At 40.3% G+C, this 7,137-nt stretch overlaps 1 long non-coding RNA gene across 1 annotated transcript; it reads left to right on the plus strand.

Annotated features, from left to right (window-relative positions):
- The first annotated feature begins 4,690 nt into the window (after window positions 1–4,690).
- On the plus strand, window positions 4,691–5,643 carry LOC26514937. Its single transcript, XR_001408546.3, has 2 exons — window positions 4,691–5,385; window positions 5,437–5,643. It is a non-coding gene; the product is annotated as an uncharacterized LOC26514937 (long non-coding RNA).
- The last annotated feature ends 1,494 nt before the right edge of the window (window positions 5,644–7,137 follow it).

Consider the following 7,137-nt stretch of genomic DNA (forward strand, 5'->3'; position numbering starts at 1 on the left):
CTGAAACCTGAACCGGCTCCGTTCTGGCCGAGTGTCCGAGTTCGGGGCCCAGTGTGGCGGGCCGGTTGCTGGACCAGCACATAAACAAATCCCTTAAACGTTTTAAATGCCCGAAGCCCAGCTGCATGCAACCACGCTACCCTTGCTACCCTTGCTGTCCTTGCCACCCAGCCCCTCGCTTCTCGCCCCATCCACTGGCCACCCCCGCACATAAGTTGGTGGCAAACGCAACCAAAAAAAACAATTGAAAATAGACAAAACCAAAGAAGAAGCATAAGTGGCATTGGAAACGACAAAGTCGAATTTTGATGCTCTTTCCAACAAAACTGGTACGAAGGGGATATAAAGAATATCATACATATACAAGTCATATAATAAAAGTACAAATACAGTCATCTAAAAAATGCATATAATAATATACAATATAATAAAATATAAATAATTATTTATATGTTATTTCATAACATAATTCCCTACCATTTAAGTTTCTTACCACTTTATTAATTGTTTTTCTCAGTAGCAACTTGAAAATAAATTGAATTGAATGACATTAACTAATATATTTAAAATTTACCACAAAATGTCATTATACTGTTTACTTTTTATAATTAATTTAAGAGGATTAATTTAAATTATTGGGGTTATTGTATGTATATTACTTAAACACTTTATTAAAAAGCTTCATTGGATTTGTCCTCGCCTCTATATTCTTTAACTATTGAAAAAAAGTAATAAAAAGAAACTGTAAAAGAAACATTACATTTAAAATATTGTAAATCAAATATTCTTTGCCTCTATAAAGCCCTACTTTCAAAAGAATTGTATTTACATGTAATTGTATGTAACAATTAAATAATATCGTTTTAATTTAAATGATAAAACCCTAAGTAAGCTTAGAAGGAAAATATATGAATTAATTCTAAAAGATTGTTAGTCAGGTATTAAATACACTGATTTATTCCCCGAAAATCCGCAAGGCTATCTTAAATTTTATGTCAACGATTAGAGTGTCAGACTCTATTGAAAAATAACTATACCCAAGGCCGGTGGAAAGGGTATGGGAATGGGTAAAAGTGGACATTGGACGCACTTGGAGCATGTGTGCGCTCCATTTCAAGCTCCAAAATAGTTTTGGCCAGCGATTGGGCAAGGCGGAGTCGAAGCAAATCGGGTCAGGATATGAGACAGAGCCAGGAGTCCAGGTTGCGGGCCTCGAGGACGGCCAGGACATGCAGGACACCCACCAGGCATCGCCCTCTGGTGCATCGTAAAAAATAAGCAGCAGCAAATTGTATTTTTATGAGCTGAAACTGTTTTGGGGCCACATTTCAATGTCGATAAAAACAACGACGGTCGAAGCTGCGAACAGGGGTCTGTGTCGGTCCAGAGGCGTAACAGGATGCGAAAAAGGGGGGTGGGTGGGTTGACCGTAGCACCATACCATGTGTGTGTGTGTGAGTGTGTGTGCCAACAACAAACAATAAAAACTGAAACAAAAACTTACAACAAATTACAAATAACGAGGCAAACACAAAAAAACCCCAACGTCTGGCTGTGTAGAGGCGGCAAAGCGGAATAGATTTCACAGGGGCGGGGTGAGAGGCGGGGCTGTTACGGATCTAATAGAAAAGCGTGTGGGAAAATTGCTGGCCCTTCCAAACACCACAGAACGGGGGAAAAACGAGAAAACCAACTCCGGAAACGGGAGACGCGCTGCCCCGTCAGCCGGACATTCATTAGAGCTAATTAAACGTGATCAGTGTCCGGGTCCGAAGCCGCCTGTGTTGCCTGGCCGAAGCCCTGAGTTCCCGGGATTCCGCAAAAACTTAGCCCCGACAGCACACCAAATCAAAAAAAAAAATAAAATAATAAGCAGCTGGTCAGCTGAAGGGTTTAATCGGAAAGGAAACTAAATATGTATAATATATGTAAGTATAAGTATTTTTAAAGTCTATTAATTTTAAATTTAAAAGCGTTTTGGCTTTAAGCTTAATGCTAAAATTTCAATTTAAACTGACCAGATCAATGGCTATTCCAAAAACTATCAACTATGGGCACTCTAGTTTTGTTTGTCTAAGTTTGTTTCTTTAGTCACTCCTTAGTCCTTTCAATGGCTTATAGTTCTTATTTCTTAAAATATTAATATTTTTCTTAAATAATTCTTCAGACACCTTCTCTATATATTTATTTTAATTTCAAAATAGTTTTAAAGAGGCCTTACCCGCAGCCCCGCCACAAATTAAAGCTCTTCCTGCCTTAAATGCCATTTCAAACTGACCAAAGGCCCAAAACACTCAACACCTACATCCCATGGTCACTCTGGCAATAAAATTGGTATCGCCCTCCCGCTCTCGCTCTCGCTCTATTGTTTTCCATCCGAAAGCATATACATTCCGCTTAGAGCTGTTGAGCTTTATCTTCTTTGTCGAAAATATCATATCAAATATGTTCATCATGCGCCTCCGTTTGATTGCTTCTGGGATTCTAATATTAATTAAAGGCTCAGGACAGCCACACATGCTGGTGGCTGGTGGCTCTACCCGTCTCTGTCTGCGGCCTTTGTTGCCGTCTCTGTCGGCATGCCCAGTAAATAAATATAATTAGCTGGGAGGAAGCGGTTCAAGATCCTGCTCGGCTGTGTCCTGCTCTATTCTGTTAGGTGCGGCACGCAAAATGAGATGACACTAAATCAAAGTTATTCAACTCACGTCGTTAAGTCATTAATCGAACAATGCACGGCAGGAACATGCCAGGACACACACACACACACACACATGCCATATGCATACAAATATGGAGGACCCCCTCGTACGTAGAGTAACATATGCTGATATCGTCGCCTCGCCTTTAACTTGGCCTTAGTCTTTTGTCTTCTTGGTTGACGACCATGTTGGCACATCATAACGGCAAACGGGCCATGGGGCACACACACACACACACATGCACACAGGCACACCTCACACTACACGCACACATATCCACGCTCCATACACCGTTAATGGTGATGTGGCCTTTGAGGTAAGCGGCGCCAGCGCGGGACCCATCATACCCAGCTCTGCCCCTAAGTTCCTTGGACATTGGTCCTTTAAATGCACTTCAAAAATTATAAGAAATTGTATAAATAAAAAAAATAGCTTGATAGAAAATGGATATCAAGAAACTTGTACAATTAAATTTATTTTAATTATTATAATTATATAAAAACTCGAATATCTCTAATAATAATTTGAATAAAAATACTAAGCTCTCTAATATTATCTATCTTTCTCTAGAAATTGTGCACTTTGCAACACTTTTTAAACAAAAATATTTACAAGATTGTTTTTTTTATTTTTATTTTTATTAAAAAAAATTTAAATAACATTTCTTGCAGTGTAAGCAATGCATTATTAAACGCATAAATTTCGAGTCAAGTGGCAAGGACTCCCAAAATGTCCGGATGCCCAAGACAGATATTCTGGGGCGGGACCAGAGGGGCGGATGATGGGCTTGGAAGGGCCGGCTGGGTCGGGGGGAGTGGCAAACCCTTTTCGGAGTGACGACGGTCGCGGCCTGTCAACGCTCCAACTACTCCAACCCACCGTGCCCCCTCTCGCCGAGAGCCAGGTCAGTGCATTTCAAGTGCATTTGACAAGAGAGGTCCCGGGGCGGACAAGTCCGTGGGCGGAAGGACAACCACAGATCCTTTACGACTTCTCATCAGCCATCACGGCTCATTGGCCATGGAGGAGGACTCTCCCTTCTCTCCTCTTGGAATTTGGCTAAAATGTATGCTAAAGATTTGCTGGTTTTAGGGTCTCAAGTAGGTGGCAGCTATTTCAATACTTGGGAGTTATTGGGTTCAATTTAAGAGTATAAATTATTATTTGCATATCTAATTGGTTTTATTCGATGATTTATTCAAAAAGTTGGTTGCTTAATCTACCCAGGCCGACAGTTTCCAATATTTTTTATAAAATTTTATAAAATTTTAATTCAAGGCAATTACACGGCCTACATAATTCAATATATGGTAAAATTTTATCAATTTTTTCTCTTAGGTGTACCGCGGAAACTGTGGATGATGGAACCCATGTTTGTTCTGGACTTTGTTTCAGGGGACCCTTAAGGATATGGAGACGGTGAAATTATGCATGGAGAATTTTTGCTGTTGGTCTGTGTTATTTTGAATACTTTAGTTTTACTGAATTACCCAGAACTTACCCAGAATACTCGTTTCTCATAGACTTTAGAATATTAATTCGAATTATTATAATCGACTGACTTAAATATAATATATAAGGTTCTACTTCCCTAAGGCACACGTATTCTTGTGGTTCTTATCTATCCTTTGGTTTTATCTATTTACAATTAGAACATTATTTATTAGCCCCAGACTATATTATATATTTGACCTATGAATATGAATATTATGCGTTTTTCAAGGATGTTTTAAGATAGTTTTTATACTATTTTGGCAGCTATGGGATAAAGATTAGGGGTCATGTGAAATATTGCATAAGGGGATTAGTTTAACACAAATGGGATCCGTAGAAGTCAACACTGTCTATCTTTTAAAACATATTGTCATTAGGATCATTAAAAGTCTCATTTAATTATTAATAAAATCCAAATATATGGTCTAATACCGGAACCCAACTAGTAATCGGTCCTAAACATGGCAGGCTTTTCATAACTCAAAAATATTACAATCTACAAAGACGTCATCGACTTAAATGTCACATTTCAGAGCCTACAAGCCTGTGTTCCGATTCCCTTTCAGTCATTCGGATAACAGTCTCCAACGGAACAAGTACTCGTCTCAGTGATTCGGGGGGTGCCCGTGGGGCCCCCCCTGAGTTCCTGCCCACATGGATCTAAAGCGTACCGGACAGCCTGGTCCATTGGTGAGTTTGTGGATAGGATTCTGGCCTTCTAGCTGGTCGAGTATGGCACAGAGCACCTTGTCTGGAACCGTCCAGGGAATTTCGAAGGAGATGCGGAAGTGAAGCGAGGGAGTGTGGAGAACAAGCTCCGCAGATGGCGCCCATCATCCAGGCCACTGTTGAGTCCTCCTCACCCACTACCATCAGATTCGAAGGGAACCCCCATAGCTGCGCAGTCCGAGAAAAAGGTCTACCACTTCGCAATTCTCAAATTACGCGAACGGATGATCTGGTATTGCTCGCATGTCCAGGCAGTGTCCTCGGCAGTCAGATCGCTTCTGCTACTTCGAAGCCATACCGCCGGTCTTCAAGCAAGGTCGCAGCATAGGGTGGGTGCGTATCGAGTGCCCGCTTCTTCGCATAACAACAGTCCGAGTGAAAATGTGTACGGGTTTTTGGATGTTGATGTGCATTGAAGTCTAGCATTGGAATATGCATGCGCTATAGATACAAGATTTACGTAAGAAAACTTTTTTAACGAAAAACATTTTTAATTTAAACATTTTTTTAGGAGAAGTGATGTAAACCGCTTGGCAATAACGTCCCTGCCATCATATTGTATGCCTGAGAAGGGAAGATGATCTCCAACCACTTTACCATACAATTGCAAGACGCCACGAATTTACATTTTTTAAGAAGGATATGGATTGTATCCCCGTTTGCTCCAATCTGTCTAGGGGTCTGTTTAATATACACATGTATTCAGCATTAACACTTATTAAAAGGTTTTTAATTCTTCCTTAATTACTTCTTTATGGCTTCCATAGGAAAGGGTATTAAATACAATAGGGTATATCGCATAAGGGATTATAGAAGGCTCTGATAATTCCATTAACCATTGAATGCAAAGGACAATTGGTTCCGGCAAGTGGTGCCTAAAGAGTTTGGGGAACTGGGCATGTTGAAGGAGCATTGCTATTAACACTGCTATAGGATCTATGGATACTCAAACTCTCAGCACTTTTGACTCTAGTAATGTTATTTTGAACATAATTTAAATTTAGGAAAATTTTGAATTTGGATAAGTACTAGGAAATTGTATATCTTTTTCTAAACTAATTAAATATTTCATTTCCCAAGGATATACAAAGTGGGGCGAATTTTTCTCCGATGCCAATGAGATGCGCCACTTAAATCCATAATTAATCCATAATTCTATAACTTGTCAGTCTTAAAAATTTCTTTAACTTCTGTAGTTTGTTTGAATTTTGCGCTTAAAATATAGAGTGGCTTTAGGAATAGTCGGGCATGAGCATAAGCTTCCAAACAGCCAATTCCTATTTAATTCGCCAAAATATTATGCTAATTTTAGTGAAGGATCTTGTAGCCCCACTAAGCTTGGAATAATGAAATCGAAGAATATCCTGCCATTGTGCGATGAATTGGCCTTTGAAGCCACAGCAATTAGGAAAATGAATACACAGCCTCGTTAATTCGCACGAAATCAAGGCAAATTTAACAAAGTTTAACCAAATTGGGCATCAAATAATCGAGGCCCGGGCCGAAACTTAACGGAGCCAGAATGCTAGCTGGCCATATTTATGCGGAAAAGTAAACCAACGGCCCAGCACGAATATGCGAATATACATACGTACATATATTAGAGTACACGGACGGGGTGTTACAGCCCGGCGTGGAGTGCGGCGGCCAGAGGACTAGTCATCACGGGGCTGGGGCAGCTGTCGAACTGTGGAAAAGTGGCAAGTGGCAAGTGGCAACTGGCGAATGGCGAATGGCCCGGTAATAGGATTATGCCATGGGCTCCATCAAAGCCAAAACAACCGCAACCACGCATAATTGTTCAATTTATTTATTTAAGCACGAAATGCGTAGCCATATAGCCTCATATAACATACAATGCACCCACCCACCCGCACAATACATATGCAAAAGTGAGTGTAGATCCTGGACATTCATCCTTTTTCGGCCAACATCCTTTCAGCCCTTTCGCCCCATCCACTCCACCCCCATCCGCACCACCATCCGCACGGACAGCAAACGTTTTTCGGTTTTTGTGGTCAATGAAAAATCGCTTTAAATAATGAATTTCATTTAAATAAATATTTAAAATGCTGTCAGCGAACTTTTATGGGCTCCCCCAGTTTTTTGTCTTTCGTTTTCAACTCTCTGTGTTCTTTTTTTTTGTTATTTAAATTGAGACATAGGTGGTCTATTATATGTGGCGAAAGATCAGCACCTGGTCAGAAATTGA

This window comes from Drosophila ananassae, chromosome XL (genome assembly GCF_017639315.1).
Source record: "Drosophila ananassae strain 14024-0371.13 chromosome XL, ASM1763931v2, whole genome shotgun sequence".
Classification (NCBI taxonomy): Eukaryota; Metazoa; Arthropoda; class Insecta; order Diptera; family Drosophilidae; genus Drosophila; species Drosophila ananassae.